Genomic DNA, 18402 nt, shown 5'->3' with positions numbered 1-18402 from the left:
ATCCTAATACACTTTAAAAGCTGAACTTAGTTTTGTGGAAATCAATGATTTGCTGACATGCAACCTAACCCAAAAGCCAGCATCGCTAAAAAAAACAGCCAGTCTAATTTATATAAAAAGTACATCTAATTATAAGATGGGAATTGCTGCTATTGCATAATTATATATTCTTACAATCAAGTCGAAATACTATACATGTCGCTTCATATCGTATCAATGGTCAAAACTACAAAGCATTTGAGAAAAAGCGATACTTCTAGTTACTGTCTATTAACCTTTTTTCAGTTCATATCTTCTGAGAATGAGACTGGTGAGCCCATGAAAGTAACAATTAGTGGGAATGGAAGTAAACTGTTATTTAAATTTTCGTTTGCAGTTATCTGCTATAGTATATAGAAAGTTTTCCTGGGTTTTCCCTTGCCTTGTGCTTATTTACATTGAATAATTTTTAATTTGTCTGAACAAATTTGAATTTAGTCCCATATTTATGGAAAGGCATTCTCATGTAACAAACAGGAATAATAAAATATAGAAAAAAAAATCTTGACATCTTTAAAACCGAACCGGAAAAATTGGATTTTCTTTTTACGCGAGCACCCTGATTAATACAGTAGGTTTCAGGTAATTAACCCTCGTCATGCAGCTAGACTATTTTCCTACACAGATGATATGTATGCTTTTAGAAGAAAGAAAAGATTAAAAAAACATCCAATCAAATATTAAAATTTCCAGTTATTGTCTCTTTGATTTCTGCAGTGAATTTGAATCCTCTTTGTTTTACATGTGCTGATAATGCCTGGGGAATCAAAACATTTCGATTGCAAGACAACTTTTCACTTTTGCCGCCCATCCTGATTTAAAAGATAAATTACATAGAGCCATTTTTTAATATTGTGAACTCTTTTAGTAAGAGTTTGTTAGCTTTCAAGAAATACCTGCTGAACCGATCAAAAGGAAAATAACCACGCACCGCAGAGAAGGAAATAAGGTATTGTGTAGCGCGGAAGCAAAAACATAATGCAAGCGGCGTGCACCGACTTACTGCAGATGTCTCTGCCCAAGAAGACGCGAACGCACACACCGGCAGAGATAAAACCATAAATATTTTGCGAATCTCTATTATTCAGCGCGCGGCTATCTCGCCACAGCGAGCAGTGTGTCAGGGTGGGTGGCCGCCCGCCGGCCGCCCCGTTGCCCATTGTTGGCTGAAGGTACGCAGGCTCAGGGTGGGCGAACCTCCCACCGGGGCGTATCTCCGGCGCTCGGTCCGCCCAGCACCACTTATCCGTTGGAGAACACATGCACAGTCGAGCGTGGGACTCAACCACCGGCACCCCCTGTTCGCTCTGCCCGCTCCCGACCCTCTAGCACGTGGTCGTCGACAGGTGAGTGAGACGCGACGGGATATCGTCCGTCATCCCCCTTTGCCACTCACTGCGGATTGATATTATTAACCACAATCTGTATCGGACGTAAATCTTTTCCGCATGGAGACACGGTGGGGAATCCATTGGCCGTATTCTTCAGTCTATCTGTGGAAATATCCGCTGCACTATATTTCCAACGAATTGGCGTCAAATTTTTAATTGTTATTAATTTTGCCACCTATTTTCTCTAGTTCAAAATAAATAAAGTATGCGGTAGTTCATTTCTTATAAAGTTGAGCTGGCATTGCAGTGCAGTTGGTGGATTTTCAATTATTACATTAGCAAGAATAAACAAGCTCAAATAATTTAAGGAGTTTGCAACCACTTCAGTAAATTTTGTTGATGGAAAAACGTCTCTTAAGTTTGATGAACAAATTCTAAGTACTTTTGAGAGAATGAAATCAAATAGAAAGAAGTTCCATGGAAATATTGTTGATTAATTATGCACTAGAATTATTTTTATCTGATTATTATTTATTTTGTCCAAGTAGGAGTAGATTTCTGCTTGAAGCAAAATTTCTTTGAATAAAAATATCATGTCTGTAAAGCGTTTTTAAAATTTTTACTGGGAATAATTAACTCTTACATTCAGCATTTTATTTAGTGGTAGCAGAAGCAGTGTAAAATTGGCCCATTTACGTTGAAACGACCAATTAAATTGAAAATAAAAACAATTAGAAACTGGTTACTTCATTTCTATTTTGGAAATGTATGATTTGCAAGGTGGCAAAATTAACTTCATTCCCAAAATTAAATTATTTTTGAAAATTTACAATACCAAAATATTTTATAAAATATATAACCTATAATTTACCAGCGTCAATCAACATTTTAATAAAGGTTTTCAATATGAGTTAACAATAAATTAACGAGACGGCTATATTATTTCATTATCTTTTTCTAAACGGTGATCTGAAGACGCTTTATTTTCTAAATTAACAAACGATTCACGCCATTTTTCCATGCAATTGACAGTTTTCCTCTGTTACAAATAATGCTGAGTAACACCAAAGTAAGTCATTTCAAATATATTCCTAAAAATTTGTGGGACGAACATAATATGAAAACACACAAGGCACAAGGCTCAAAAAAGCTAGTTATTTTGACATGGATGATTGTTTACTAATTAATGCATCACCCATAATCCATAATGTATAAAAATTACTTAAGAATTTTTCAGCTAAAAATAATATAAAATGAAACAAAACATCATGACTTTTAGTCAAAACATAAAACTAAATTAATTTTTTGAATTATAAATTTTCACATAATTGAGTCAAGTTACTCCATTTTATTTCAACAAGTTTAAATCTTGTTGAACAGAAAAATCAAGTGCTAACAGCGTTCTCTCCCCCCTCTCTAAACGTTTCAAGAGATCATGAGATTATTGATTTAAAACAATTCGAGAGAATTGTGGCGTAATATACTCTCGAATTTTCAATCCCATTTTATTTGTTTAGCTGGCCATATTTGCGAAGGAACCGAAACATGACGCAAACTTGACACGCGTCGATATATATTCCGATTTCCACTGTCAGTCTCGCGCAATGACGAGTGACGAGCACGCAAAACGCTGAGCCGTGTGTGTGAAAGGTAAAGGCAATCAAATCAGAGCCTGCACACCCCCGAAACGCAAATCACCGCGAGCGCGGACGGCCGCGACGTCTGATAAAACAAACGCGAAAACTGGGCAAAAAACGAAATCAAAACAAACAGGGGTTGAAAACATGCGCTAGTGAGATATGATAGGATTCGCAATCGGCGCGGTTTGCGGCTTGTCGACTCATCAAAACGCACACAAGCTGACACGGAGAGGAAACGCGCGCGTGTTGCTGTCAGCGCGCGAGCGAAAAAGAATCAAACTGCCGGCGCTGCTTTGATGGCGGACGACGTGTATACGCGCGCGTCTGGCCGGAATATTTGCTCTTCATTTGCGAGAGAGAGAGCGAGAGAGACAGAGTGACAACCCAATTATCGAGTGTTTGCCTGCGCGCGTTATGTAATTCAATTAAGGGGCGCAGCGGCCCAAATGTGTACACAAACTGCCGCCGCGCTGTGCGATGGATGCACTTGCTGGAAGTAATGCGAAAAATAATTATTGTCCGTCCCGGACGACCCACCTCTCTCAGTCGGTCGGTCTGTATATGTGAAAGTGAGCGGCGGCGGCGGCAGTCGAGTTTACTTGCTAATTGAAACAAGTATCGTCATATGTATACGCACACACATTATTAATTCAGCAGACCCTCCAATTTTCCGCATCATCTTTCTGCCCCGTCGGGATTACTGTTTTGCCATTCGAAAGGGTCGCAAAAATGTAATGGAGCCGTTTGTATGTTTGTGCCGCGCAAAAAAGCCGGAAAATGCAAGATGGCGCCGTCTGTTTTATTCGGGCCGCTTTCCCCAGCGGCGATGAGAGAGGGGATTGATCTTAACGCAATTTTCATTAATGCATGACGTGCACTTTACATATTAGAGTTTGCAACTTGCATTGGCAAAGCTTGCATCGTTCAATCCCTCGTTGATAAAATAGGCTCATTAATTGAGAATTACACGTTTCTGGGCTTCTACATAAATCACAACTAATTCTGGCACATCTGATTGTGAGTTATGTGTTGAAAATAATCGTGTTAAAATTGTCCGCTCTCAATATAATATTCCTAGATGCGAAATCGGAAAAATTCATTTGCCACGCATTTATATCTTAATTTAATAGATTTAAATTCCTTCTGAGGAGAAGAAATTTTCATCGCGGAAAATAATTTTATAAGTTTTAAACATATATTGTAAAAATAAATTAATTGCTTCTGACAGCACTAGCGGAAATCGAAATTTCAAAGAATTTTATCGTTCTTTCAACAACTATAAACGAATAAATTGAGTTTTTGGTTGCGGATTAGTCGGTTGTTACCTCAAAAGTATAATTTGAATGGATCACAAGAAGCTGATTTTCGAATTAAGAATTAAATGACTCGCAAAGATTAGGAACCTTAGGAAAAATTGCTGATTAAATAAATTTCCCAAGTCTGAGGTTGTTTCAACGAGGAAAATTTGCTTCAAGTGATTATCACTTCTATTTTATTTTGCTGTTTAAATCAATAATAATTGTCACTATTTGTAATTCATCCTCTATTTAATTCGTTTTGGAGTATGCTATACTTTGGAGTAGAGTAAATACATTAAAACTGTTTACGAATGCTCTTTGCAGTCTTAAGTGATCACGATATTCACTCACGTGGTGCTCAGCGTTTTAGCAATTTATTTCACAAGGAGAAATATTGGAAAGAGGGGTAGCTTTGAATTTACACCAGCCGTTAATTCTTCTGAATTGGCTGGACTTCCAAACATTCTAAATAAATATTAAAAAATCCCATTGTTTGCGTTGCATTTGATAAAAAGGCCTGGAGTTGTGACAAAATTTTGGATTTATATCATTCTTTCCAGGTTAATTGCTTTTATGAATGTCAAAAGGACAAACAGGACACACCAGGTAATCGTTCCAGGCGCGAAAAGTAATTTGCAAATAGCCATGGGCTCAATGAGCCGTTGATTGGTTCGCTTTCACGCAAAGTGAATATAAAATTCGCTTTGTACGCATGAATATATATCGAATGAATCACAGCGAACAATTTTCAAAGGATAACAAAATAGAGAAAGCTTTCAGTTTATTGATACGAAACGGTTTCGAAATCGAGCCCGGCGAATTCGGCATGAAAGAGAGAGGGAAGCGACGACAGATGAGAAATGACCGCGACGAAAATGACACAGCCAGATTGGCGGTAATTATAAACGCAAAGCCAGATTACTGGGCAGGATGTTGCCATGGCTTAATATTGGCTAGGTCTATGTTTGGCCATGTGTTACTCTGTCGCCGAGTGCGCCCGGCCCGGCCCGGCGCGGCACCGCACTTTGTCTCTGCACTTCACCAGCACACGCCTGCTCTCATGCAAATGTGCAGCACGGGTCGAGGCGAGAGCTGGAGAATACGTATATATTTGTACACATGGCGCACAATCTGCGGAACTAATTAAATCTGAATTATCGCGTCGACATCGTTGGCAGCGGCATTTCATCGAAAAAGCGTGTGCAGACGGGAGCGTGAGAGGCTGTCATGTAAGGCAGGGGAAATTGAAAAGAGCTACTTATCTTTAGAAATTTACAGTAAATTGAGTTTAATTTGAAAGGGTTTCTGCATTTGACAGCAAATCTGCACGAGAGAGCTAAATTCGCCCGCGCTCGCTCTCAGCGCGAATATCTTGATTGAATAAGTAAGTAATGAATTAGCTGCTGACTGAGAGAGCGAGAGAGAGAGAGAGAAGGGCCTATTCATTCGAGCCGTAACAAGCAGCGGTAATTAGCATCTGTGAAAAGAACTTTGATGCCAATTATTGCCTTATAATGAGATCTCCATATTCATAACATGCACGCACCCCGCATGCTTCGCTCTCTCTCTCTCTGCTCTTTCGCTCACAATCAGCACAAGCAGACTAATCAAGAAGAGACTGCCTCTCGTCGCTTGTTTGTGAGTGAGAGAGAGCACAGCACAGCACTGTATTTACTGCCTCTTTCTGTGCGCACGCCAGCAAATCGCGGCGCGCGCTAATTACCTAATTAAAAACTCCATTGATTGCCACTTCTCCCGCCCTCCTATCCCAGTGCACACACAAAAGGCCGTTTGAATGCTTGGCAAGGAGTAAGAAAAGACGTAAAGACGTCAATAACACACTCAAAGTCTAAGCAGTTTAACATGCTTGTCCCAACGATCGAGTTTTTATGCAGCCTCAATTTCTGAAATCGGAGTCACTGGTGTACCAGTTCGAGAGTCATACGAATATGCTCGCTACCAGGATATGGGAAATTTGACTGTCAATGTTATTGCTAAAAAGTAACTCACCACATTTTTAATTAATACTTTTTTGGAGTTGTTGCAATAAATTGCACAACAATAAATAGCCATATATATTATGGGCTATATGTTATTTATATTTAATTATTTGAATTTTAAAATGAATAGCTAACGAATGAAATCACTCAGAAAACTTAAAACGAAGCATGGATTTCCCTGACTTACGAAATGGTAAAACCAAAAGCAAATTTAACTTTGCAATCCTAGAGGCTGGAGCAAACAAGGAGTGAAAAGTAACGAAAGGCCAAAAGAACTGACACCACCGTCTTAATGCATTGTACCAAATTTTCCCTTAAATATTTAATTTGATTGTGCACTCTGGTTTTACGCCTGTAAATATATTTTTTAAATTATTGCGCCAAAGAAGGTTCGATACTTTTTTTTAAATTTTTCAATACACAAATAAATTAATTTCATTTCATTCCAAGCACTCCATAATGCGAAAATTTAAACAATGGCAGAGTTAAGAATTCGTGAGTTTTTAAATCATATTCAATTTATTTCAATATTTTTGGAAAGGTTTTCAAGTTTTAACTGCCAATCGCAGTATTCTAAAAATTTCCAATGGTTTACAACGAAAACTTCAGAGAGCAGTCAAGGTAGGCTGCTCTTTGAGAGCAGGCACGCATCCTCTGGGTTGTTTGGCGAATAATGTAATTAGCGTCACGAGTGGAAACCTGATTAGCGAGCACGTCGAGAAATATCAGCAAGCCGCTCTCTCCCCTGTGTCGTGATTTTTCTTTGAGTGTTCCGCGCCATCGCTGCCAATCTTTTATCGCAATGGCGCTTGGGGCTGGTAATATTCATTGACGTAGTTACACAAAGGTATGCGCGAAGGGCGGCATTATTATTATTACATGCAAGAAAGGGATTTTACACGGTGTGCGCGCACGCGGTGAAAAGTTATGGCTGCAGAATGTTGTACTTTGCTTGATAAAGTTTGTCTTTTCAGCCGGGTACGCTCCTGTTCGCTCACTCACATTCTCCTCGCTGATACATGCATAATGGTGAGATACATACACACACATTATCAAGTGTATAAAGTCGCCCTCTTTTACATAAGAGGGTTGGCTCAGTCAGGAGCACGAGGCGGCGGCGGCGGCGGCACTTATTCTTATAGACGCGACTCCTTTTTCATTTCATTAGCACCCTCGTTGTTCCTCCGTCAGCCGTGTTTAACTTCAAAGTTGCTTGCGCTCAACACAGTGGAATAAGTAATCAGCCCGCCGCCCACATTTTTCATTCAATCTCGGCCCCGCCACCGCCACCATCGCCGCCGCCGCCGCTGCCACCATACCGCCGAAGCTGCTGAAAGGGCGAGAAAAATGCTCGGCCCGCTTTGCCTTTTTAGAAAGAAAGAGAGCGAGCGAGCATCATCATACCGACAACAGGTGGCCACTACTAGCATTTTTTCGCCCTCCAGTTTCAGTTCGTCTCAATGTGTGCTCAAGACGATGAGCACGCTTTCGCCCGGTCGTACTATCTCTCAGTGAGAAGTCTCGAAAACGCCGAAAAGAACGTTGCAAAGGGAGCAGGTATACGTGTGCCCGTTGTGTTTGAGAGAAAAATTGTATAGCCACTCTCTAGATTTACTTTACGGCTTATGCAACTTGATAAGCAGTTTTGCTCAACTAGTTGCATAACTTTTCATAATTAGATTGCTTCGAATTAAACGAATTAAAGTAAATGCTTTGGAGAAAATTTGCAAAAAATCCTTTTAACCTCTTCTGGATATACCATGTAAATATTTGGAAAAAAGTTACAAATTTCCTCAGTCGTTTTAATTTTTGAGGAAATCGGTTCAAAAGTTTGCATGTTAATCAAGCGGCAAGCACTTTGTCCCAATTGTTAAATCACGATTTATTTTTCAATTATTGAAGGAATTTTTCCTCCTAATTCGCACTCCATTGGATTGATCACGACGAGAGGGATTGAAATCAAGCGAAAAATCCTATATTTTTCGAGATATTTTGCGAAATCTGATGATTAACTGTTCCTAAGTCCTGATTTCATTGTTTCACATTGTAGAGAGAAACTGTTACTAAATTCCACAAGCAATAAACTCAATAAGAACCAATAATCAAACCATCTGAAATAAATAAACCATCTTAAAGCGTCCCTCAAATCCGTTTAAAATCATTCAAATTTGTCAAACGCTGTATAAAAACGACATGTTTAGCTTTATTTTATATATCCGTAAGAGAAGAATTAAAAAAATTATACTATATATAGTAAAAATAATCGGTTTTCTCCATTTGATTTTAATTTTTGATTTAAGCCAATGTGGTTAAATAATGTTAAAAAATATGCAGCTCCATGAAAAATGACACAAAATGAATTATTGCAAACGATGCCCCGAAATATTTTCTATTGTGCTAAAAACTCATTTTATTTGACAGTCATCTACATAAATTTTCTTTTAAATAGTCCAAATAAAATATAACAACCATGTGTTAGATACTATTTAAATGAAATTTTGAAAGTAAATTTTAAACAAATATCTAAAATTTGAATATTTCTAGTACAGAACGTTAGTTGATTCAAATTTGTTTCAAGATTTGTCCAAAAGGGTTTCAATTTATTGCAGCTTAGACTTTCATGCGGTTTCTTCCAATAAATAATTCTTCTTCTTCCTATAAAGACAGGTCTAAAAAAATTGGATCGTTTACGTTGAACTACCCACATTAAGAAGGTTGTGTCCGTCATTTGTCTGATATTCACATTACGTGACTTTAGTGCTACTTCGCGTCTTAACTGATACATTCTTCATAAAAAGATGAATGAAGCCAGACGATCATAAAAGGAACAATTTGAATGGTGAATTGAGGTCGGTGAACGGCACACACAGGGGCTATAGTTGTTGCAAAGTAGCTTCGGCCAAGGGAGGTCACGGGGAGGCAGGGTTCGTTCTCCTTGCTCCCGCGGCGTGCACATTAGAATACGTTTTGTTGTGCTCAGAAATTCTGCGGCTGGAATTCGGCTCCTTTGAGTGACCGAAAGCCATTTGGCGTTGAATGCCACCGCCGCCTGCTTGCTGCGCACATTGAAGACGGTATAGCGTGACCGGCTACACAGCGCGCGGCAGGCTTATGCATGCATGGAATAATCAGGCTCGCTGGACACCAGAGTTTAACTGGCCTCATTAGCACATGGCTCGTCTTTCTGCGGTTCCGCCTCATCTTTAATGCAACTTGCCTCCGAGACAGCCTCTGCTCGCTCGCTCACTCGCTCGTCCAGACTCATTTAACAAATTCCGACCACCCCGCAACCCCTGTCTGCCGGGGCTGCAACAACCTCTCCGTGTCACCCGCCCACCAACTGCTACTATGCCATTTGCATATTGTGCACGCAGAGGTCACAGATTCACCGACGATAATTTCATATTTGAGTTTTCTTCCATGCCAGAGTAGATTTGAACTGATTCGTTCTTGCGATTTGACTTTAAATATTCATTAGTCCTCAAAGTGTCTTTGCGTAGCCTGCACGAAACTCCCTTGGTGCTTACGTTGTTGATTACCTTCCAAATAAAATGGCTTCGAATTTAAAATGTTTTATTTAGTGGTTAAATAGATAGGTTTAGGTGATTTCTTAGGCAATTCAAATAATTTTGGCACTCTCTCCTATTTACTTAGGAGGAGGGTATTAAAGAATATTATGGCTCTAAGCCAGTATTGGGTTTTTGGTAGTTTCAAGCTCTGCTCAAATGACTTAAATTTCATAACTCGTGTTTGTTTCATGTTTTCTCGACGGTTGGAAGCTCTATTCTACGGAATTTAGTTCCATATCTTAAATCCTAAAAAACAGGAATTACCGTTATGTTTGTCGCAACTAGTTTTAATCTCATCATGCAGCACAAGTGACTCATTGTCAGTCTTGTTGTGACCCCCAAAAAAGTGTTATGGGAATAATCCGAAAAATAATAATTTTTTTAATATTTTCCGATATTTTCATAGCACGAGATGCTGTGATTCAAGCAACGTGTTTAATTTTTCTTTCCTTTATATAAATTGAATATTTAATGATCCAATTCAATCAGATCCTAATTTAATACTTTTGTCTATTATAAATAATTAAAAAAACTAGATAAACATCCAATTTGATGTTTAGATCAGATCTCCGCCAGAATGCTCCCCCAGGGAATATATTTTTACGCCTTTTTTAGGGTGGTTAAAGGGTATTTATTTAGTCCATTTGATTAATCGAAACAATTACATTATTCACAGTACAAAAAGAGTGCTGAGGCGGAAAAAAAGCATCCGCTTTGATCAAAATAAAAAATGCACACACACACACACACACTGGTACCCACCCGTGTTGCCGTTAGGGGTAATGGTGGAAAAAAGAACACGGGAAAACTTTTAAAACAGGACAGACAGGGCTGTCAATTACCATTGGCCGGCGTCATTACTCATCGCTGCAAAATAAATGAATAATTCTGCCTGCTGGGGATTTGATGGAAATAACTGTTATTTAAGTAATTAATTGGATTAGCGCGCGTTTATCTCTAGAGCCTCTCTCGCTCTTTGCAAAAGTACCTGCCGGCAGGCCGGCGGGCGGAAAAACAAATATTGCGCCAACGTAAATAATATCTAATTAAAAGAGACGCGCGCGCCAACACGGCGGCGCGTCCAGCGACGAGAGAGAGAGAGAGAGAGAGAGAGAGAGCCCGGTCGGCAACACTCGCGCCTCTGTGTGATTGATGTAACTTAATAGTGTCATGATGGAAATTAATTACAAGCGAATTGAACAGAGAGAGAGCATCACGCTTGATTAGCCAATGCTTGCACTGCAAGAGCAAATAATGCCCTGCTGGTCGGCGGTGCTAAATATCGGCGCTTTCCGACATGGCAAACACGCAAGCACCGACCAGCCATTTGTTGCAACATTTTGCTCAAAATTTAAAATACCCGGCAGCGTATCCATACAGAAATTAAAATATCTGATAATTAATTTTAAGTGCATATTCTTCGACTGGCTGCAGAAAATTTTGGCATAGTTATATAGATTAGCCTGGATTTTCAACTTCACTATACCTGCTGTACATCATTGGAAATTCGGAATTCTTAATCCCAATTACCAATTCCACCATTTATGCAAGAGAAACAAGAGAGACGTGCGGCACAATCGGCACACGTTGCTTGCGAGTGAGGATGAGTTTCTCCCATGCAGTACGCGTCGGAATTAAACGGCAGCGCGCCATTACCATAATTGCTTATATGAAAATGAACAAACACGGTGTGTGTGTGTGTGTGCGCGCGGAGCGCGCGGGCCAGACAGGCAGCTCTCGGTTGGCTGGCAGGAAAGGCATAATACATCCGAGCGTGTCACACGTAACAATGATTTACAACTTTGATTGAAGCCTTTATGTAATCACGCTGCTGAGCGAGCCAGACTTACTTAATGCCGCCAGTTAACTGTGTGTCTATGCCACACACTCGGCGCGCTGGCTGTTCCAACACACGCTGAGCCGCTGCCGCCGCCGCGTGTGCGCGGATGTGTCATTAATTTTGCAGCGTATTGTGTCACCAGTGACTAGGACAATAATTGCTAGCCTAAGCTGCCATCGTTATGCTCAGGCGGACGTTTAGCCGGGGGGTATAAACGGGGTTGTCTTGCTTGTGCGCGCTGCCCTGCTTGATGCACTTCGCTATGATACAACAACTGCTCCAACTATAGCGAACGGAAATGGTGTGGTCAATATGCTTTTTGTATTCCAAGATCTAAACATGTATGTATGATACACGCTAACACTGAACGAAATCATCTTGAACAATGAGTTTACTTAAGAGTTCAAGTGACCGGTCAGAATTATTCCGCTTTTTTACAGACTGATAATTTTAAGGCAGCAAACTTCCAGCATCGTAACCACTCTGGCACGTTTCCGGTTAGATTAGATTAAATGCTGTTGTTTATAAGATTATCCATTTTCAAAATATGCAAGGATGTTACTGTTCAATTGAACTTGAAAACGAATTGACTGTTGAATATTAATATAAAAGGTTGATTGTTTTTAAAGAAACGATGTGATTGGTCCTAAAATGTAAATTTTTAATGGTAAATTTTTAAAATATTGGCATCTATGAATTCATACTATTACTTTGCTGAACAAGTGGACTTTTTTATTCCTCCCGTTATCAAACCGATAAGCAACCATTTTCAAAAGTATATATGTAGTGAGAGTTTTAATTGCAAATTTAATTCGGTCCATTTCGGTCTGCAAGGTGTAAGAGAGTTGCTAACAACGTTTCTGTGCCAGTAATTAGGTTCACCAGGCCACCACACAGGAATGCTCAATATAATTATCAGAGGCAATAACAGCGGATGTAATTCGATATTATGTGGTACTATACGGTTAAATGGCGCGCCTCGTCTAATTAATTGTGCAGCCGTTGTAATAATCGAAATAATGTTCATTGCTCGTCCTAATTTTTCACCGTTAAATTGCCCAACGAGGAATAACAGAGGCACCGAGAGCTCAGAGGCCACTCGCGAATGCGGGAGTTGCAATTAAATTATGAAGCCTATTATTTAGAAATCTATAATTGGAGCCAATGTCCAGGAAAGGAACAGGGTTTTAGGTTTTGGCAGAGGACTGACGATCTTGATGAAAATTTTTAGAACCAATTTGACCGAAATGCGATTGAAAAAACCCCAAGTTTTCCATATTTCCGGCTTTTATGCCGCTTGAATTTCGTATTTTTTTTTAAATTTTCTACTAATCGGTTCAAATTGGTCGTAGTGGTTCAGACGCCGTTGAACTCGTCTCGTCAACAACTTTTTTGCTGACCACAAAGAGGTAGGTCAAGGACACTAAAATCGGGCATTTAAATAGAAGTGCCAGTATAACCAATTTTAAAATATTTAAAATTACGTCACTTAACAAAATAATCCATTTTTAATTTTGGAGCTGTTTTAATTTTTATCTCACAACTCGATTAGTTGCATCAAAATCGTTATAAGTTATATAATGTCTCCCAGCATTTCAGGCAACTTACGTTAAAAGAATTACTCTCAAGTTGATTAAATTCCGTCAGTACAAGCTTTAGATTTTTATGTAATCCCTCTCTATTTATCTATCTAGAAATCCCATCGTACCTCGAGTGTACCTGGGCTACCTTAGTGCTTTTATTGGAGTTTGTTTCAAATTAACACATCATGAGATCACTTAATAAGTAGTTTATTTTTTATTTTTTAAGACGTCTGGTCGTGAGTAGCAAGTATTGTGCCAAATTAGAGATATATTTATGTATAAATCGATAAAGACTTTTGTCTAACTTTTTCTATACGATACCACGGAAAATACTGAATTCGTGAAGCGATCCCACTAAAATGAATTCAATAAAAGACAGCCCAAGTAATATGCGCCCTATATAATATTTAGAATAAAGAGCATACTATCGCAATTGTATCGTTATAACCCTCAGTTTTGTTCAAAGACGAAAATTTAATAGAAAATTGCCTTACCTTTCGTTGCTGTCTCTACTGAGGAGCACTTGTTTGTGTGTTTGTGGTGACAGTAGGTGCGTGAGTGTTTACAGCATGCCACATAAACCTATTCTCCCAGGGACAACGTTACAACAACGTTCAAGAATGCACCGATGCTATAGAGGGATATACTAGTAATAGTTGGGAATGACAAAACTACATACAAGCGTATACAAGTACTTTATACAGCTATTCGAAAGAAAAATAAAATACAGCCCAACACACACACACAAGCAGAACAATTTTGAAAAGCCAAATTACGAAATGACAAGTACTCTCAGCACTGATTTCAATCATAATCGGGGGGTTTTAGTGAATTTTTTTAGTTTAGTTTAGTTTAGATCTTTTATTTTTGTTAAGTCAATATTTACACAGGCGACTTATTAAAATATGTCGAAAATATCTCGTGACACTCAGACACTTTACCTATTTGAAAATGGCAGCGGTTAAAAAAGGTAAATGAGATCAAGAACTACAGATTATATCTTTTCTCTGCAGCTAATTCCATAGTTAGGAATTTTTATTTGGAGGTAAAGTATTGCTGACGAGGCTTGCGAGTACAGTACAGAAATAACGGATGTTTTTTGCTTTATAAAATTACCAATAGCCCTATATTTATTAATATTGTCGCATAGAATATTATATTTCGTGATTATTTATTTTCATATAGCTGCATTACATTTTCTTGGATAGCTCATGCAGAAAGCTTATTCGACTCCCACATTTTCCGCGGACTTCCAAGATGACGTGGAGTGATTATAAATGAATTATTATCCAGCTGGGCGTCAGATTAAAGCCTTTTAAGCGTCTCGTCGAGTGAGTTCACTCGCTCGGATTGCCGCCTCTTGAAATTCATTGAGATGACAGCAGATTCCCTCTAGCCGGCGTGACAATCCAGCACTCATTCAAGATCCGGCAGATAGGCCGACTGCTGTGTGTGTTTTTCCTCTTCTCGTCGCCAGCTGCAACCCCCTTCCTTTTTAACCCTTTCTTTCCCAAGGCGTCTTCCTCGGCGTCTCGTCTTTCTTTATATTCGCTCCCGCCCCGCGGCTTAAATCAAAAAGCTCTCTCTCTCTCTCTCGCTCCCGCTGGATACACATCCACATTAGCATACAGCCGCATCTTTTATTAATTAGCTTAAAGATTCATCATCCAATTTAACCCCTTGGCAGGCGGGTGGGCGGCAAACTGTCATATCGCTCGCCCTCCTGCAATCTCTTATCAGCAGCCCATTATGCAAATTTTAAGTAACGTGAGAATTTTTCCTTCTTTCCGACGAGCGCACGAATAATTCCGCACTGCTGATTTTGAAAATTTATGAAGTCGCTTCTCTGTAGCGTTCCTCTGCTCCTTTCACAAGCGGAAACGAAATCTTCAAGACCAGCTAGATTTTTTTTCACAAAGCTTCTCTCCATGGTAACAAATTTTAAAAGATTTCTTCGACCCCGTTTTACACGTTATACACCTCATGACTTTTGCGAGCCAGACATGAAAAACGGGCAAATAATCCTTGAAAAATAGCAAAACTTGCAATTGCTACTTTTATTTTTAATTCATAACTATTTAAAGAAAACTATTTTAAGTAATAACAATAGTTGTTGGTCTCAATTCACATTATCTTAGACTCCATTATATTTTTTATTCTTTTATCCTCGAGCATGGCGTAAGAGGAAAAAAGCGCTGCTAAGACATGCCGAAAAGATGCTTTAGTTACAAAATAGCACTTTTTATAAAAATGAATCTAAGTATCTTAAGCGATGCTCTGCACAAATTTGAAGTTCATTAAAAAATATGATAGTTTCAAATTTCAAATATCTATTACAAGTTCAAAAATAGTCGCAAAACGCTGGAGAATATAAAAAAGCATTATCATGAAATTAATATTAATGCTGGAGTACGCTTGCAGAATCCTTTAATTCTTCTGTCATTTTTGTATAATAAGCGTGAGCATTTAATTCTCAACATTTCAAATTAAACAGATCTTGGAAAGCAATGCCACACACTCCCTGTACACGGATACAAAAGCAGTATAACGTGTTCGAAATTACAAAAGCATGTTAGTTAGAGTATGCTATCCTGCTCTACCGACGCTGCTGGAAAACAGGACAAAAATAATGCACGTCGCGCTAGCATGCGAGTGGGAGGGAGAAAGAGAAGCGTCTTTCTCGCATCTGATGAAGCACAACAAGCAGTGAGCACTCATGTTAATTAAGGCTGTTAATTAATTTTGCCATGTTGTTCCCCTTAAGGTGTTACACGCGGCGTGTAATTTTAATTACTCGCCTTGTGCAGCAGTTGAAGGCATTTTATGCGCCAAATATAATTTCCCGCTCGTCTCCTGCGCGATACAAAGGGCTGCGCGCGGCTTTTTCTAAAGACTCGGTATATTCACCGAGCACACGCGTCACTCGACTAAATTATACTATTATGTCTCGTGTGGGTGCTTACAAAGCCGGTAAACCTGCTGCAGATCTAGCTTCGCTAAATCTAAAAACATTCAACTGTGCCCAAATACGAAGCTCCTTTTATTAAACTTGAACGATCATTACGAGACACCTCATGGAAGAATCCGGGTTGTGTGAAATTCCCTTATTATGACGCAATATCTTTATAATATAGATGTAACTAAAAATATTGATTAAAAGTTAAAAAGTGATTTTCTATTCGGGAAAATTGTTCTGCTGACCTATTATTATTTGATAGTCTCTCGACTAGTTTGAGATTTAATCTTTATATATAACTAAAAATTTCTACTTAATTAAATATTTTCTAATTCAAATGAGTCTCTGTCGCTTTGAATATTTTTTACTGTTTTTCAATTACGTCTTGGTCTCTCGTGTAACGGGAGCAGCTCGCATCCCAGGACGCGCAACGAGTCTAATTAAATTGAATTCCAAAAGTGTCGAGCACGTGCACAACGCACATCATCTCCTCATTTCTTGCACGCGCAAACGAGACGCCGCATGCTTGGCAGGCAACTGGAGCACAAGCGCCGTCGACGGAATGCCTTTGAAGGCGAATTATTGCTGCCGAAAGAAGGTTGCAAAAATCCACAGGAATGCAGCTGGCACGTTGGCAGTTTATCTTGTCTTGCGTTTCACAAAGAGCAGGTTGACATTAGGGAATTTGTCGGTAGTGAAGTGAGTCGCTCGCTCGCTCGCTTGCGTGTGCCGGCAAAATCAAAACACTGCACTCGCGGCAGGGTTGATGGTCGCGGGCTGGGGTGGCGGGTGAACGTAATGAAAAGCAGCAGCCGCTTAAACACACGCCTTCAAAACACGCTCTCGTCCTTATTAATTTCATCATCATCATCAACGGCAGAAGCAGCAGCGGCAACGGCAGCGGCGGCGTTTTGTGAAAAACTAACTCATCTCTTGTATTAAAAGCTGCCTCCCCCTTTTCGCAACTCATCTCCTTTTACACGTGAAACGTTAATTAAAATTGTTAGCGAAATTAATTTTCTCTCATTTTAATAAATATTTCTCTCCGCACCTCCGCTGAAACGAAAGTTGCTCTCACTGCATGCGCCGCTTGCCGCCGCCACTGCTTATTTTATTAAAATTACTCTCATGATTAGCATTCTTTGCAGAGGCGGTGGATATAATCATCATTTCAAACGAGCGGTGGCATTAATTAAAAATGGACACCGCTCCAGGCGGATGCTGCGCGCTTTAATTTGCAATAATTGTGTTACAACATGTGCTCCCTGCCTCGCCGCAGGCCCTAAAGATGCATTCCAATTCAAAATATTTGCAGGTTTGTGTGTTTGTTGTGAATATTTGAATTTATGCTGCTTCCTGCACGAAGTGGAAAATCAAATATAATTATTATTTCTCGAAATTTCATTTGTTTTTCAATGGTATGAACAAAGCCGCCTATCAAAAACAGATATGATAAATGTACTGCCTTTTAAAACACACTTTGACATGGTGGCATTTTTATTGATGAGTTTTGTTTATGATTGTTTCATTTAATTATATGCCGCTATTGAATTTTAAATTTATCCAGAGGAAGTAAAGACCCGGATGAATGAGGAATATTTTATTTGAAATCCATCCAATGAAATGAAACTACAAAATGAGGAACAAAATAAAATCCTAATATATACTTACGAAACGCACAAAATATTCATATTATAAGTGTAGCATTATTAAAAAAAAATTGGCAGTAGTTAGCAAATATCGGAATTTGTAGTATGTTTAAAAACCGATCACTCTAAGAGCCTTTATTCTTGAAATTGATTTGTTTGTAGTTAACAACGAATTGCGGTTCCTAAGAGGGGGAAATACGTGGAAAGTTTTCACTCTGCAAGTTCAATGGCGACAGAGAGAAAACGCAGAAGCAGCAGTTGGCATGCCAAATCAGGAGCAACTTTTATTGAGATTGCTCTAGTTAGGAAAACTGCTGCTTCCTCTCTCGCCACTCTTTATAAGAAATATTGTTCATTTTCTTAAGTACAGCTTGAGCTTCCACCGCCGCCGCCGCCGCCGCCGCCGCCGCTAATGTATATTAGACAACAGGACGATGAATGGCCCAGGCAATAAAATAATCCAAACGACTTCAATACCACAGCGGCGCGCCCAATAA

The 18402-nt window shown here is 39.3% G+C and overlaps 1 protein-coding gene across 1 annotated transcript in view; it reads left to right on the top strand.

The window, feature by feature from the left end:
- The first annotated feature begins 1274 nt into the window (after positions 1-1274).
- Positions 1275-18402, top strand: part of LOC135936947 (LIM domain only protein 3-like) — an 85807-nt gene continuing 68679 nt past the window's right edge. Inside the window, exon 1 of the mRNA XM_065479965.1 lies at positions 1275-1385. The gene's annotated coding sequence lies outside the window, so the exon portion shown is untranslated. The remainder of the gene's footprint in view (positions 1386-18402) is intronic.

The sequence above is a fragment of the Cloeon dipterum genome, chromosome 2 (assembly GCF_949628265.1).
Source record: "Cloeon dipterum chromosome 2, ieCloDipt1.1, whole genome shotgun sequence".
NCBI lineage: Eukaryota > Metazoa > Arthropoda > Insecta > Ephemeroptera > Baetidae > Cloeon > Cloeon dipterum.
The sequence above is the reverse complement of the archived record's forward strand: the minus strand, read 5'-3'. Positions and strand labels throughout refer to the sequence as shown.